Raw genomic sequence first — 18,242 nt, forward strand, 5'->3', positions numbered from 1 at the left:
CCAAAATTCAGGGACATAATTTTTTAGCTCAGAACTCCCTGCCAAAGTTGAGTCTGGGGCAGGTTTTTCACTCAATCTAAATCATCTAGGCTATTTGTTTTTCAGCTTACAATCAGGGGCGGTCTTGGAGCAGTTCATCTTACAAACAGGAGCAAATGCATATTATTCAAGTGGGCTGTATATAGTCTTCTCATGGATGTGTGGGTCAGGGGCAGCCCCACAGAGAACCCCTGGGAAAAGAAGTGCTGGAGGTGAGGGAGCCAGCAGTCAGAGAGTATCTTCTCTCTGCAGTATCAGTGTGCTCCTGAGAAAAAACTGTAAAGAAATGAAATTTCTTTAAATCAGATTCTGGTTTTAGTGCATTTAGAGAGTTGTTGAACATAAAACATAAAAGTAACTATTAATCATTATTCTTTAAAGTGAATAATTTCTTCCATACTTCTTCTTTTACACATATTCAGAGATCTTCTTTTAGATGTATAGATTTTAAGGCATAGGATTGTGTCAGAATTGTGACGTTTGGGGGACAAAGCTGAGATCCTGCTCTTTTCCCTCACCCAATGTAGAAGCCAACTTTTTATTGGTATTATTGTTTTTATAGAACCCCCCCTTCCCCAAATCTCAGTAACTTCTGTCTTTGTGCAACAAACCAGTTGCCTATTCAGAGGTGGCCCTGGTAGCTGTTCAGTTGAAAAGTGGAATTCTTAAGGGAAGAGTTTTTTCCATCTAATCTCTTTAACTGCTTGAGACCAGAGCTGATACTCAGTGGTGCTCTTACCAGCCAGGAAAACATGCTTCACTGTTTTGGGCAGTAATATATTTTATTGAGAGGAAGTTGAATTTGTGATTTGTTTAGTACCATCTTACCCTGTGTCCTCATCATGTGCATGTTCTGAGTCAATGACATGTTTTATTTTAGAAATTGAAATTCAATACCAGTGTTATAGAAAGCAGTTCTTTCTGTAAATTTTTTTGATATCGAAAATCCTTTGAACCCAACTATTGAATGTTCCCCCCGTATAACCTGGCAAATCTTTACTCCTAAATAGTATTCTTTGTTTAAGGGCATATCCAAAGATTCATTGTAATCCATTGCTATCGTTATTTCTTAAAACAATAATTTTTTCCAGATGCTATTTTTTCCAAATAAGATACTGATTTTATATTCTTTCCTTATAAATTAGTTGAATAGTAGACCTCAGTTTAGAGTATATTAATAATATCTGGAGAAACACCAAAACTGTTAAGTCAAAGACCTGTGTTCTTTCTAGCAAACCAACTGATCTTTAGGCAGATTTGCTGTTGGAAGAAGTGGTCTGGACTATTTCTTTTCCCCAATCATGCATGACCATACTTTGGTCTTCCTTTTCCCAGAGCTCTTACTAGAATGGCCAGTTGATATATCTGGATCTTTGTCCTTTATAAATTGTGTTTTTCTCAACAATGAGGGAATAGAGACACCTGAGAAAGGGTTAGGTAGAGGCTCAGGACTTTCCTTTCACTTGCCCCTCCTGTCCCTTTTAAGGTAGCATCTCAGCTTGATGTCCCTGCATCACTGCCTAGTGATCACAGGGAAAATAATCATCGATGTCAGTGTTGTGGTAGACTATAAACTATATGTGAAATCACCTGTAGAAATTATAAAACTGGTAGTGAAGAAAATTGTTTATAAGAAAAAAGAAAGCCAGGGATCCCTGGGTGGCGCAGTGGTTTGGCGCCTGCCTTTGGCCCAGGGCGCGATCCAGGAGACCCTGGATCGAATCCCACATTGGGCTCCCGGTGCATGGAGCCTGCTTCTCCCTCTGCCTGTGTCTCTGCCTCTCTCTCTCTCTCTCTCTCTCTCTCTCTGTGACTATCATAAATAAATAAAAATTTAAAAAATTTAAAAAAAAGAAAAAGAAAAAAGAAAGCCAAAGTAAAGCCAGATTGTGATCCCATTTTATGGAGAAACAAACCACTACCAGCTTCAAAATCTTCTCTTTCCTCTAGCCAACCACACCTATGCCCTCATATCAGGGTTTTTTTTTTTTTTTTAATGCACATTTATGTTTTCCCTTTCTTTTGCCAGAATGGATTTCTGACATCCTGGAACTCTTGCAATGAGCAGTTCCTTAATAACGTGAATAATCTTTCATAATATTATTTTTTAATCATCAAACCATAATTTTTCTAAAGATTATTAAACTCTACTTTTCTAAGGTGTTCTTAGAAGAATTAAAATGATGGCTGCAGGGTAAAACTCTAGAGAGCTGAAACAAAGAACTTCTTCCAGAGGGTTCACAAGCTAAACTGTAATCTTTCCCATCATTCATGCATGCCTCAAGTGCCAACATGGCATTCTATCCCCAGATTTAAAATCTCTTCTCTGGATGGTTGGTATGATACCTGTTATTTTATCCAAATTCAGCTCATTATCACATATTTGGATATTAATACCAAGAATTTAAACAAAAAGTGGCTGTGTGAATTAGTTACTGAAGAGTGATGATAATCTTTTTCTTTTGTTATTCCCTGAAAATGGACTCAAATTTCTGGTAAATGGACTCTATTGGAGGATTCTGATTTAAACTGTGGCACCTATTTAAGTAAACTAGAGAGTTATTTTTAAAACAATTTTGTAACCTATACCTCACTCGTCAGATATAATCTTCCCCGTAGAGTCCATTTCAGACACTTAGAAGGAAGAAAAGATAGGTGTTAGGTTTGGAGGGACCTCTCATCTTATCAAATCCAAACTTGGACATTTCAAGAAAAGATCTCACTTTAATATACACCACATTTACTTGCTTGTGTTTGTAGACTTTTTTTTTTGTTGTTTGTAGACTTTTTAATTTACTTCTTCCTTCTTCTTCTTCTTCTTCTTTTTTTTTTTTTTTGTTAAGACAAAAATTATTTTTTTTCTACCTGTTTTTTTGGGGTTTTTTTTTTGTATGTTTTGTTTTAAGAGAGAAACTTTGTATTTTAAAATATTTTATTTAAATTCAATTTGCTAACATATAGTATAACACCCAGTCCAGAGAAACTTGAAATGAGAATATTGATGCCAGGACTGAAACCATTGTGGGTCCTTTTCCTTCTTATGTAATTCTAGTCTTTATTAGAAATGAACATAGATATTTACTATATTTTGGCTAGTTTTTTAGCTCAAGATCATCTTGAAAACAGTCATTAAAATTACTTTTGTAATTGTGAGAAAGTTACTATCTCACAAATATTTACTAGGGTAAATCAATCTTTGCCTCTATTCATAAGAAATATGCTTTATAACCTTCCCAAATTAAATTTTTTCATCGAAATCATAAGAGAGCAGAATTGAACTATAAAATATTAGTGAAAAATTTGCAGAAGTGAATTTTTTAGCTCCATAGAGCTACAGTCGGTCCTATAGCAACAGGGGGTGCAGTGGAGGAACACAGGCTTTGCATCTAGACAGACCTGGGTGTGAATCTGGCTGCATGTTTATGGATAGTCTTTCAAACCATTCAGAAATGGCTTCCGTTTCATCATGACTAGACTCCATCTAGAAGCTCTACTGCATAATTTTGTTATGAAGATCACATGAAAGAACTCCTGCTTGGCCTACATCAGATCCCACTGGGAAGCATGGGAGGGGCTGAGGGAACCTTTATGAAAATGGCCCATTTCATAATGTCCATTGACTGTTGAATGGATATAGATGTGTGTGTGTATAATGAAATATTTGCTCAGCCATAAAAAGAAGTGAAATCTTGCCATTTTCAATGACATGGATGGAGCTAGAGAGTATTATGCTAAGTGGAATAAGTCGGTCAGAGAAAGACAAATACCATATGATTTCACTCATATGTGGAATTTAAGAAACAAATGAGCAAGGGAGAGACAGACAGACAAACTGACAAGTCAAGAAACAGACTCTTAATTATAGAGAACAAAGTGATGGCTACCAAGGGGGAAGTGGGGGAGGGGGTTAAGGAGTGCACTTGTGGTGAACACTGAGTGCTGTATAGAAGTGTCAAATCATTATATGGTACACCTGAAGCTAATATTACACTGTATGTTAACTAACTGAAATTTAAATAAGAGCTTAAGAAAAAAAGAAGAGTGGCCTGTAAGTGGCAGCTAGGGAATGCTCTGGTAACAGTTATTTTCTGGGAACTGGATGAAGAACCTGGCATTGGGAGGTATAATTCCAAACAAAAATATATTTAATAGATTCTAAGATGTGATCTGTTTTTATTTTTATTTTTTAGAGATGGGGAGTGGGAGAGGGAGAGAGAATCTTTTTTTTTTTTTAATTTTTATTTATTTATGATAGTCACACACAGAGAGAGAGAGAGGCAGAGACACAGGCAGAGGGAGAAGCAGGCTCCATGCACCGGGAGCCCGACGTGGGATTCGATCCCGGGTCTCCAGGATCGCGCCCTGGGCCAAAGGCAGGCGCCAAATCGCTGCACCACCCAGGGATCCCGAGAATCTTTTTTTTTTTTTTTAAGATTTATTTATTTATTCATGATAGAGAGAGAGAGAGAGAGACAGAGAGAGAGAGAGACAGAGAGAGAGACAGGAGGAGGGAGAAGCAGGCTCTACACCGGGAGCCTGATGCGGGACTCGATCCTGGGACTCCAGGATCGCGCCCTGGGCCAAAGGCAGGTGCAAACCGCTGAGCCACCCAGGGAAAGAGAATCTTAAGCAAGTTCCATGCCCAGCACAGAACCTGATGTGGGACTTGATCCCACAACCCTGAGATCATGACCTGAACTGAAATCAAGAGTCTGATACTTAACTAACTAAGCCACCCAGGTGTGCCTAATATGTCAATTTTTAAAGCACATTATTGATTAGATTACCTTTGAAGATAAAAAGTAAAATTAGCACATTAAATCAACACAGAGATAAGGCACATTGTGATTTGAAAATCATTGGAATATGTGTATATGGTGGCACCTAACAAACAAAGTATATTATGGAATTAAGGAAATGTGCTACTTGCAGGGCATCACAACTAGTATGCTAGCTCTACCTAGGAGAGAATATGTGTATATGGTGGCACCTAACAAACAAAGTATATCATGGAATTAAGGAAATGTGCTACTTGCAGGACATCACAACTAGTATGCTAGCTCTACCTAGGAGAGAAGTTTCAGATAGTAGTGTAAAGCCATATGCTACTTTTCCAAGGTATGCCAGATGGAATTTATTTCAGTTCAATTCAGATATTTGTTGATCCCTGCTGTGTGTTAGACCCTGTACTAGGTGGTGGGAACACAGTAGTAAATAAGACAAAATACAGTTCCTTCCTTCGCAGAGCTTAAAATTATCAAACAGTAGTCCTGAATGTGATAGATACAATGGAAGGAGACCTACAAATCCCTTGAAAGTGTAGGGTGTGGGAATTATGCTATACATGTTGGTAAACAATATATATAACTTGTGTGCTGAGTCAATCCCCTGTAAGGATGCTGAAATTATTGGGACTGTGTAAACTAGAGATGAAAGGCAAAGGAAGGGGTTATTATTGTATGTATTAGGTTTTTTGTTTTGTTTTAATAAAAAGATTATTGGTTGGGTATTTAGCCAGAGAACAATAAATAATAATAATAATAATAATAATAGTAATAGTGCTAAACTCTATTGAATGCTTACTATGTGCTTAGGTGTAGTGACAAACACATTTATATTGCGTCTCATTGAAATTCCACAGTAAATACCTCTCTTTTATGGAGGAGAGAAAACTGAAGTTTAAAGAGATTAGGAGACTCTTAGTGTCAAACTACAGGGAGTGGTGGGACAGGACCAGAACCCAGATTCAGATTTAATTGTCACATGGTTGATTTCTGTTTCTCCACACTGGTTGTAGTTGTTTTATGTTTGAAGAGTTTGTGATTATTGCAGAGGTCTCAAACTGAAATGGCTCCAGGCTCAGAGATGTAGGGGGAAACAATAGGAGTTATGTTCAGGACTGATGCTTTTCTGACCCAAAGGCATTCAAACATTCAAATGTGGATTTATTTAAAAGAAGAACAAACAAAAGAATCTATGGGCCCTTCATTCCCAGGAAGTCAGGTTGTTGGGGAAGTCTTGTTTATAGATTTTTCTTATATTAACTCAGCCCAGTAGTCATTTGTGTAACACTTAATATCTAGCAGTGTGTGTGCGTGTGTGTGTGTTTGTGTGTATGTCTTTGTGTATCTAAAGCTATAGTATGGTCAGCTGGGAAATGCTTGGGCTTTGGAGATTTTAGGCACATATGGTTTGAATTTGGGCACTGCTGTGTGATTTTGAACAAGTTGCTTAACTTCTCTGAGCCTTGTTTTACTTCATAAGTCAAAAATAATAATGACCTAAATGTTGAAAGGTCTAGGAATAATATCCATTGACTTTCTAGGACTGCCTGGCACATAGTTGACACATAGTAAGCAGCAGTTGTTGCCGTTTTTTTTTTTTTTAAAGATTTTATTTATTTATACATGAGAGACACAGAGCGAGAGAGAGAGAGAGAGAGAGAGAGAGATTGAGGCAGAGACACAGGCAGAGGGAGAATCAGGCTTCATGCAGGGAGCCCAATGTGGAACTCAATCCCGGGTCTCCAGGATCACAACCCCGGGCCGAAGGTGGTGCTAAACCACTGAGCCATCCGGGCTGCCCTGTTGCCGTTTTTTTTTTTTTTTTTTTTTTAAAGTATATTTGTTTTCCTTGCTGTTAGTTCTTTGCAGGCAGCTCTCAAATCACATTTATCCCCATCACTTAGCACTTATTTGACATTGTACACTACCGTTGCCAATTTGGTCACGTCAAAATTCTTTTCAGCAAGTAATGATAACTATCAAAAAGCTTGAGGTGGAGGGGCACCTGGGTGGCTCAGTGGTTGAGCATCTGCCTTTGGCTCGAGTTGTGATCCCGGGGTCCTGGGATTGAGTCCCTCAACAAGCTCCCTGCAGGGAGCCTGCTTTTCCTTCTGCTTATGTCTCTGCCTCTCTCTCTCTGTGTCTCTCATGAATAAAAAAATAAAACATTTTTTTAAAAAAGCTTGAGGTGGACAAGAATGAACTGTAACCATTCTCCTTGGCTATAATGGAAATAAATCTCATGTCAAATTTTGCCTTACACAAAGACACTTATTAAATAAACGTTTATAAGCATGGAACAGTTCATGCAGCCTATACTTAGGCTGGTTGAAGGCTCAACTCTGTCTTGTAGACACTGGAATACCACCTTTCTGGAAATGTTCACTTGAGGCAGGTAGGACAGTAATTCTAGGATCCATTTACTCTCATAATGGGCATCAGAAGCTAGAAATCTGCCCCAAAACAATACACAGGATCTTTTAGGCTCAAGCCTTGGACAATATCCTATCAGTGTCTTCCAGGATTCTTATATTACTTTTACACAAAGTAAAATATAAGTGTAAAATATTCTTAATACTGTTAATTTTGCCAGCAAATCTATTTCTAACACACATAATGCTGATTATCAAACCTTTGATCTCACTAATCAGAACCTATTTCTGAAATCCATTATGGTAAATTAAAAAATATTTGGTATTGCTGGAGACACCAATAGCCTAAGTGCTTGTGTAGCTCCCTCTGACGTGTGAGCTTTGCTTCTGATTATAGAAGGATAGCTGTTTTGAACACAAATTCATTCGGACTCTAGAGCAGAGGTTCTTAACAAGGGTGATTTTGCACCTAAGGAGATATTTGGCAATTTCCCAAGACATTTTTTGGTTGCCACAACTGGGGGAGGGTGCTATTGACATCAAGTTTATAGAGTCCAGAGTGTTGCTAGACTTCTAACAGTGCCCAAGAAAGGTCCCCACAACAAAAAATTATTTGATGCCAAATGTCATTAATGAGAAGGTTGAAGACCTGCTGTAGAGTGTAAACTGACTCACCTGCTTATGTCATATGACCTTGTCTGTGATGATTTATTTTATTATTTTATTTTATTTTATTTTATTTTATTTTATTTTATTTTATTATTTTTTAAGATTTTAAAAAAAATTATTCGAGAGAGAGAGAGAGAGAGAGAGAGAGAGAGGCAGAGACACAGGCAGAGGAGGAAGAGGGAGAAGCAGGCTCCATGTAGGGAGCCCGAACACAGGACTCAGTCCGGGGTCTCCAGGATCACACTCCAGGATCACACCCCACTGCAGGTGGCACTAAACCGCTGTGCCACCAGGGCTGCCCTGTGATGATGTATTTTAAAGTTAAATTATAGACTTTATAACATTTGTCACATAGACTTAATGGTAAAGACTTGAATGAATTTACTAATTCATTGTAATGTAATGCCTGTGGAAGGTATGAATTTAGAGCCTAGCTACTTACTACCTATGGTAGACCCAATAAACAGCATAGCCTATAAAAACTTTTTAAAAATGGTAGGCTTTGGTCTTATCCACCTGGAATGTAGGGATGGATTTCTATTGCCCAAGTAGTGTTCCTAGAAATTGCTATCTTTTTTTAAAGATTTATTTATTTGAGGGGGGGGAGAGAGGGAGAGAGAGAGAAGGCAGGGAGAGGGACAGAGGGAGAGAGAGAGAGAGGGAATCCTCAAGTAGACTCCCCACTGAGTGCAGAGCCTGACGCCAGGCTCGATCCCAGGACCTTGAGATCATGACCTGAGCCAAAGTCAAGAACAGATGCTTAACAGATTGAGCCATCCAGCTGCCCCTATAAATTGCTGTTGTAATGGACACTCTTGTACTACTGAGTTATCAGGCTTTTTACTTTACTTCAATATAGTAAATATATAATAAATGCCTGCTATGGGACTACGTTCTGTGGAAGGGGTACACCAAACAATAAAATAGTCTTTGACCTGAAGGAGTTACAGCACAGAAGAAATCAGGCACAGCGTATCTTTAGCAAGTCCCTTTCCAGTTACAGTGTTCGAACAATCTGTGATTGTAGAAATACCAAGTTTGCCCTTGTTTCATTCCAAAAGAAACCAGGAAGCTCCACTCATTGACTTTTGTATTATTTTCATGTGGTCTGAGCCATACAGCCCTGTACATGTCTTGCCAAAGTATACCAGATAGTAGTGGTATAACTATATATCTTATCTGAAAAAGCACAAATAAATAAAGATCACAGGTGTTCAAGAGAAATGGACTCTGAAAAACTAAATATTTTAAAAGAAGATGCATATGAAGAGAAAACTCAACAATTTCACTCTATTGTGAAAGTGCCACATTTACCTCTTAAAACTCTGGAATGAAGAAAATGCTCAACACTATTATCAGCACTGTTGGAGTCTCCAGTTGCCTTTTTGCCTTTTAGGGTGGATTATCAGCATGCCTTAATTGATCACATGTAATAATGTGCCTTAGCATTAGCAGCCTTGGCTACAGGAATGCTCTTAGGATAAGCAACCAAGTACTCATCTCTCCATCATTTGCCTTCATTGAAGATGACACTCAAGGCTGTGTGGGTGGCTACATAATTACTGACATGTCTGCCTGGAGGAATGTGGTCTAAAACATTCTAAACTTAGGAACTATTCAGATCAGACCTCTTGAATGTTGTTTTTGGACAGTGATAACTGTGGCATTCTCCAGGGTTTGTAAAATGAGCTCTGACATTGCCAACCATAGATTCCAGCTTTAACAGCGATCTGTTCAATGAGTAACTGTGGTCCAGAGAACATTTATTCTTTTCTTTTATAGCTTGATTCCATTAATTATTATTTTTTAAATTGGGGTTTCACTTGGCTATAAGTAGATAACTTTATGGAAAGGGGTAAAATTTTGGTCAGTGGGGGAGTGGAGGGTAGGAGGTATGTAAAAATAGTAATCAGGTTTGAGATCAGTTGTATTTTTAGCATTATATTAGCCAAACATTGGAGTTAGTTTCCTTCCAGCTGATTAAATTACATGTCTATTTGGTGAATAAACTTTGCAGAAATAGCAAAATTTGTCCCTATGTCACTTGCAAATGATTTGTCTTTCTCATTTAATATTTTTATGTATCAGTGGTATATGTTTTAAAAGTTCCAGCCAAAGTCTATATTCCAGCACTGTCTACCTTTCATATTCTTCTGGGCAGAACATTAAAAAAGAAAAAAAAAGAGTTCTACAGTACATAGTATAAAGAAATTTCTCAGGAATAATTTGTTTTACTAAAACAAGTTTTAAATGAATTTTCAAGGCATTTGGCAAGTGTAGATTGGTGTCAAGGAAAATTATAATCTTAGACCAGTAAAACCATCACGACTTCTAAGAGTCAACGATCATACCTCGATGTTCTAGAACATCAGGTGATTTTGCCAATTAGCAGGTCTCTTTTTATGAAGACAAATCATGTGTGACTGAAATTTTTTACTAAAGAGTACATTTTCCCTTTTGTTGTAATAGCTACCCCAAATGATAGCATGGTTAAAAATGTATTCTAATCCTGGGTTTGGTTTAGGAATTTCAGCTAGATGCTTGTTATAAGGGAACCCTGGATTTTTACTCCATGGGAAGTGCAACTGAATGTAATCCAGCCCCCATCCTATTTATTCAAAATAATACTGTAACAAAAATAGCTAAGAATTAGATTCTTTCTATGTCTTCCAGTTAAAAACCCAGGGTTCTCTTTTATCTAGCTTAAAGGTTCAGCACACAGATAATGAAACACTTCTTAGATGCTTATTTGGCATTTGAATGATCACTCCCTTTCTCTTTTCATTTTGAACCTTATTTCATTTTGTCTGTTAAAAGAACAATTCTTTTGGATACAAATTGGATCTTTTCAGCCACAGTAAAAGTTTAGACATGGTAAATTTTTTCTTCTTCCTTATTGCAGGGGCTTTCCCAGATTCGAGTCTACAGCAAACACCATCACAAATAACATTGTTGTGTGGGAAGTGTGCCCTTTTTCTTGCCTGCTTCCAAATCTCCCTAGACTGAAAGTGTCTTTCTAACTAAAGGTCAGCCATGTGAACAAAAAAAATCATTTCAGCAGTCATTAAGATCTGTCTGTAGCCTGGTGTTAGGAAGCTATGGCTAAAAGTGAACTGGAACGATTTTTTTAAGTAGATGACAGATATATTGAGGTAGATTTGTTGTTTCCATGCAACATCACTTGGATTCCATTCAAATTGGGAGCCTGACAATGCTTGATTGAGTGTGTCTAGGATTTAAGAGGCAGTTTAGTTGTGCTAGAGTTTTAGGTGAACTTTGAGGTTCATCAATTTAGTCCGCATTTATGGGACACCCACTGTGTACCAAATATTAGAAAATTGAGAGCCTGGTGGGGACTTACCGATTGCTCTTTTTACACTGGAATTTTCTGGGCTGAGTATGAGTTTTGTTTTTTCTGTGTCTTTTCATAGTGCACTTTATAAACACCTTATTTAAATCACCACATTTTCTAGCATTTTCAATAAGGTATTTAAAAAAGAAAAACATCTAGCTCCCTGATTAACAAGCCTCAGAGGATTTTTAGAGAACAAGTCATAGCAGGCAAAGTTGTATGTTTGTGGGTGTGATTTTTTAATAGAATTGCAAAAAGAGTAAAAATGGGATCCAATACATGTAACTTTACATAGCTTTTAGTATATATTTGATACACAGTCTCCATTTTACTTTGAAACTTGATTAAACTTAGCTAAAAATGAGCACTGTTCGATTGAGTGACCGCACAGAGAGGGCCAGGGAACATTGCAGAGTGATCAGCTGTCCTGCATCACCTTAGGAGGTTAGTAGTGTGCCTCAAGTACTGGAGAAGGGTCTTCGTTTTTTCAATGTCATTGTTAACCTAACAGAAAAAGTAGAATTTACCTGATATTACTACATTGAAATGATCCCTTAACTATAGTGTATTAAAAAATAGCCGGGAGCTAAGCAAATTAGAAATGAATAGAAAGGATGTTAACGAAATGAGTATTATTTTATAGGTGAAAACTAAGTCTGAGGAAGGTAAAGTAGCCAAAAGTTGTACAGCATTATCAGTAGTAGCATTATCAGTATTCAGACATATCTGACTCCAAAGTTACTTGATTATTACATTATCTAGAATGTCGTTAAGCCCAAGTTACAATATAGTATAGCCATTAACATATCAAAATTGTTACTTAAATAAAGTTGCCTTTATGTTAATTTCTTTACCTTACATAAATCATACTTTCACAGTACTTTTTATTTCTCTTACTATTTTTAATATTTTTTTCTAAAGATTTTGTTTATTTATTCATGAGAGACACAGAGACAGAGGCAGAGACACAGGCAGAGGGAGAAGCAGGCTCCCTGCAAGGAGCCTGATTCAGGACTCCATCCCAGACTGGAGGATCGCGCCCTGAGCCCAAGGCAGACACTCAACTGCTGAGCCACTCAGACATCCCATATTTTTAACAGCTTTATTGAGATATAACTTATATACATACAATTCACTCATTTAAAGTGTATAATATTTTTATCATACTAATAGAGTTGTGTAACTATTAGGAGGCATTTTCCACTCTCTCCTGTCCACCACCCACCCTTCAACCCTAAGCAACCACCAGTGTACTTATAGTGTTTATAGATTTGCCTGTTCTGGATATCTCATATATATAGAATGATACAGCGTGCAGTCCTCTGTCACAGGTTCCTTGAACTCAGCAGAATGTTTTTAAGGTTCATCCATGTAGTAGCATATGTAAGTACTCCTATTTCTTTTTATGGTTGAATAATATTCTATTATATAGATATGCCACATTTAATTTATTCATCAGTTGGACATTTGAGTTGTTTTTTGCTTTTGGGTTATTATAAATAATGCTTCTATAAACATTTGTGAACAAGTTTTTGAGTAGACATTATATTTTCATTTCTCTGGGGTATAAACCTAGAATTATAATTTTTGCCTCATATGGCAACTCAGCATTGACCTTTCTGAGGAACTGCCAACCTGTTTCCAAAGTGACTGTGCCATATGACATCACCACTAGCAATGTATGAGGGTTCCAGTTTCTCCACATCCTTGCCAACATGTGGTATTATCTTTTTACCTTTCTCATTTAATTCTCACAGGATTATAATTATAAAATTATAAATGAGGATTATTTTTACTGTTATTTATAGATTAAAAACCCCAAATCAATAAACATTAAATGAGAAATGCAGGATGTGTGCAGAGGGGAAGTGACATGGATAGTTCAAAACAACATATCTTCCAAAAGTAATTTAAATGTTTTTTAATCTGACACAGCTATGTTGGATGTTAGTGATTTTTCCCACTCCTACGTTTTAAAGATGATGAAGCTAGAGCCCAGAAAATGGAAGTAAATTGCACACTGACTTAAAATTCCTCCATAGGGAAGACAGTCCTTGCACAGCCTGCTGCATTCAGCCTTAGGGGATGTATAACCTCACCCATATCATATGACTCTGTTTTCTTCACTCATTCATCCATACTGGCCTTTTATTAAAATAAACCTATCTTAATTTTTATGGGGTATTAGAGGGTCAACAAAGTGGAAACCTTCCATTGGGAAGCTTCTGATAGAATTTGTTCCACATATTGCTAATGATGAAATTGATATGCAGGGACACCTGGGTGGCTCAGTCGGTTAAGTATCTGCCTTCAGCTCAGATCACAATACCGGGGTCTGGGAATTGAGCCCCATGTCGGGCTCCCTGCTCAGCGAGGACTCTACTTCTCCCTCTCCTTCTGCTGCTCCCCCTGGTGTGCTCTCTTTCTCGCGTGCAAACACTCTCTCTTAAATAAATGAATAAAATCTAAAAAAAAAAAAAAAAAGAGAGAGAGAGAGAGAGAAAGAAATCGATACGCAGCCGGAAAATCAATGCAGGTTACATGGTGATATTTCTTGGGTCAGATTGTTTGGGTATAAATTCTGGCTCTGCCACTGACTAACTGCTTGACCCTTTCTGTATTTCTGTCTCATTTTTTTTTTAAGATTTATTTATTTATTTTTAGAGAAGGAGAAGAGAGAGTACATGTGGAGAGAGGGGCAAAGGGACAGTAAGGTAGCCCAAAGCAGGGCTCAATCTCAGGACTCTGAAATCACAACCTCAGCCCAAATCAAGAATCAGATGCTCAACCAGCTAGACCACCCAGGGGCCCCTCTGTCTCCTTACTTTTAAAATGTGGACAATTGTAATTTCTACCTCATAGAATCCTTTGAGAATAAAATGAGCTAATCTCTGTAACCTTAGTGCTTAGATCACCGAAAACATTGTAGTCTGAGATTTGTAAAAAATAAATGAATCATCCCTTTTTAAAAAGTAGCTTCATTAATGGAAGGTGTAGTAAATAAATAATTTCTAAAGTCTTCATAATTTTGAATTATATGGAACCTAATACAATTTTTTAAAAGAAAAATTTACATCATTTACAAATGATGAACTAATTTCCTTTATAATATAACTTTGGGCAGAAACCACCCTGGAAATTTCAACTTGAATTGACCTCATGGTAAAAGCCCCAGCAATGGGGAAATTTATCTAAAGCACTTATGCCTATTATGAATATAATGTATTAGTAGTGTTTTTTCCTTAGTATCTCAGTTTGATTATCAAGATAAAAACCCACTAGATTATTTTAAGGGGACTACTGTATGTATCTGTGTACCACTGAAGAAGAAAGAGCACTCAGTGAGGAATCAGGAGACAGGACTGGGATCCTGGCGCTTCTCTGTCGCAGCTCATGACCACAGGCACTAAGGTCATCAGAGCACTAAGCTTCCATTTCCTCATCTGGAAATGGGGACTGCAGGGATCAACAATTCTCCTATGTCAGAGGGTAGTCATGAGGACCACATGATTATCTGGATACAATAGCACTAGCACAGTGCCTGGCCTATAGTCAGGGCTCAGTGAATGACAGCTATACAGCAGTGTAATAGGGTTCTGTGCACCACACATGAGATTTGGAGGCAGATTGGATGGTGAGTTTAGGTGAAGAAATTGGACATGTCTGTGTTCACATGGTATGATTCATGTCTACTCTGCTATTGCTGCTGCTGCTTTCCTGTAACCAATTTTAGAGCCTATCTTGGCAGCTGGAAGTATTTGGGATTAATTTCACACTCACTTTATGAGTTGAGCATTTTCCTGCAAGCAGCTCCCTGGGCCTCTGCCTCATTACTTTGGCATCAACTGATATGGCAGTTGGACATAGATGTCCTTTGGGGTCTCCATTTTATTTGGAAACCTTCAATTTAAAAAAGAAAAACAAAGGCCATCAACACATTTGTGCTTGAAATTGTTAGCATTTATTGTTTCCTAACCCCTTCCCTTTCTGTAGTTCTGTTGAACACCAGGGAACACACATCTTGCATAGCCAGTGATGAGCACTGAAAAATCACTCTCCTTCACATTTAAGCCCTAGCAGCTGGTTGGCCTCATTTTGCAGTTCCAGGTGAGCAGCAAGATCCTGTAGGCCTTGGTGGGACGGATCTAAATCTTGATGGGTCTAGGTTTTCCAGCCCTTTTTACTATATTAATTCTGCTAAATTCATTTGGCTCTCATGGAGAACAAAGTAAACTTGGCTGTTATGTGTAAAACTAAATTGAGAACATGGAGATCTGTTTAGTATTTCATGCTGGCCAGTAGGTCAAGAAGATTTTCCTTGGGGGTAATTTACATAAGGAATTGTTTATCCTACTTCTTTCCAATTTCTGTGACCGTTTGGGGGATAGCAGACTTTCCACAATGGCACAGAAATATAACCAGTGAGACCAAAACTTAGAGAAACGATGCTTCTCCCAGATTGATGTATTTTGGGCCTTGCTCAGGAAAGATCCTGTGGCTTGGGCTGCTGTCTCACTGAGAAGTCATTCTTCCACCACAGCTGTGTTTAGCAAGTTGGGTGGGTCCATGAACTGACATGCTGTTACACTTAGTACGAATTTTCCCTTGATAGTGAGGAACGTGCACAACAGCCTCACTTTAAGTCCCAGTAAATGCCCAAATGTTTACTATGATCGATAGCTGCTTTGAGTGCAGCCTCCCATCAGGGAACACCCACATTCACAGTACTCCACAGTCACCTAGTACCTATAGTGTTATGTGCATGCTCTTCACCTTGACATTCTGGTTCCTTTACAACAGTTGCCCAGATTACCTTTTTTTTTTTTTGGTCTGATCAAATGCTATTCCCAAACTGGAATATTTGTTCCTTCCCGAACACGCAGCTTCTACTTTTCTGCTTCATTGCATTTGTTCAAGTTGCATATTGCACTTTTAAAGCACTCTTACCCAATATCTATTCTTGAGTACGAATTTTAGGTACCTCTACTCAGTAGCACTCTGGTAAATATTTAGCAACTGGTTCTCTGGGAAGGAGAGGTGTTGGGAGGAGGCCTGGCTTTGTAACATTTCTTGATGTTTATGTTGTAAATATTTCTACCATGGCTGATGTCAAGCTACGGATGTGAGGTCACTGAATGCAAAGTTGGGGAGAAATGGGCAGTTGTCCACCATTGCAGAGTTTTCCCAACATACAGATACAATAAGCATAAATAACTCCAAGGGCCTTAGATAATAGTAAACTAATTAAGAAGTAATGAGTTTTGAGTATTTACTTTGTTTTGGTGTAATTAATTTTATGTGGCTTAATTTTTAGTAATGGCCAAGTTAATGAACATTATCTCCTCTTCTCATGTGCATTTTCTATTATCCCTTTATCGACTTCACTTATAAAACACAAGTTCAAAAATAAAACTATTAAGAAATTCAAGACAGAGGTTCACCTGGGTGGCTCAGTCAGTTAAGTGTCTGACTCTTGATTTCAGCTCAGGTCATGATTTCTGGGTTGTGAGATCATGCCCACGTTGGGCTCTACACTGGGCATGATGCCTGTTAAAGATTCTCTGTCTTGCCCTTCTCTTCCTCTGCCCCTCCCCCTGCTCGCACTCTCTCTTAAAAAAAAAAAAAAAAGAATTTCAAGGCAGAGACAGCAGGGCATTAAACGAAGCATGGGAGCCCTTCTAAGCACAGGCACAGTTTGCATCCCTGTGTACAGTACTGGACTAATTCCTTACATCTGCTGAGCCTCAGAGGCCTCATCTGTAGAATAGAGAACATGCCAACTGGGTGGAGGTGTAGGGACTGAAGGCACAGCATACCTCTATGACACAGCAGGATGTTTGGCATGTAGTCTATGCTCAATAACAGGGATTATTATTAACCCCATACTTATAATATTAATAGCATTCTCCTTTATTGTTCGTAGGGTTGACATTTGCCTCTGATGTATTTTCCTTTCTCTATTATAAACTCTCTGAAGGTAGAGATTAGATCTGTCGCCATTGAATTCCCTAGAGTGCTTCTTATGAGTTCTTGCATATATTTGGCGCTTGGGAGATGTTTATGACCTTGATCTTTGTGTAATTTGGACTTATCTACAGTAAGCATCTGTGTCATAATATGATGGTCCCCACAATAAGGCTTAATTGGTAACACTCACAGGAAGAGAAGAATATAAATGTAGACTTTAACAGGAGTCAGTTGTAATCGTTGGTGAGGGTGGGGGGAAGAAGCAGATGACTCCAGGTGTTTTGGTTTAAGGAAAGTGGCCTCTGTCTCTTAGAGGGGACTTCTTGAAATAATAGGAAAGGGATGAGTTCCAAGCTTCATTTGAGTAAAGAGGCCCCAGGGATATTAACTCTGGCCCATAGTAATCTGTCCTTTTGCTAACTTCTTTTACACTTATTTTCTGTTCTGCACAATTAGGACATTATTACAGTAATGTTTCTTTCAACTAATTGGTTGTATATGTATGTTTCCTGTCCAACAAATTTTAAGATCCTTATGGGCTATAAGATATCATACACTTTTTTGAACACCTATGGAAAAAAAGTAGCACAATATTAGGTACATAGTAAGCAATACACTTTACTGTAATGCTGACCTTGGTCCAGACTCCCAGGGCTCCCTGGAGATCTGAATGTGAATTGTGATTGCCTTTTATATCTCCTGCAAGCCCTCAACCAAATGGCAAAGAATCATGGTCTGCCTGGCATTGTCAGGCAAGGACTTTCAATTACTTTGTCTTTTCCTGACTATATCTCTTTTCCTGCATCTCCCAGACACTCTGAGGACTGTCCCCTTATAGCCTCTATTGCTACATGGAATTTGGGAGACCACACAGCTATAAACTCTTACTTGTTTGAATGATGATTTTTTAACAAGCCCTTTGGGCCAGTGTCAATAAGCCATGAAATATCACCAAATGGTTCATCTGCACTAGAATTCTGAAAGTCATCTGAGCTCCAGTTCCTCAAGCTGGCAGGGACTGATAGAAAGGAGCTCACATTGCCTGGCTTTTACTATTCC

The 18,242-nt window shown here is 38.1% G+C and overlaps 1 protein-coding gene across 13 annotated transcripts in view; it reads left to right on the forward strand.

Annotated features, from left to right (window-relative positions):
* Positions 1-18,242, forward strand: part of BBS9 (Bardet-Biedl syndrome 9) — a 444,745-nt gene that overhangs the window by 336,181 nt on the left and 90,322 nt on the right. The gene's annotated exons all lie outside the window — the stretch shown is intronic.

The sequence above is a fragment of the Vulpes lagopus genome, chromosome 13 (genome assembly GCF_018345385.1).
Source record: "Vulpes lagopus strain Blue_001 chromosome 13, ASM1834538v1, whole genome shotgun sequence".
Classification (NCBI taxonomy): domain Eukaryota; kingdom Metazoa; phylum Chordata; class Mammalia; order Carnivora; family Canidae; genus Vulpes; species Vulpes lagopus.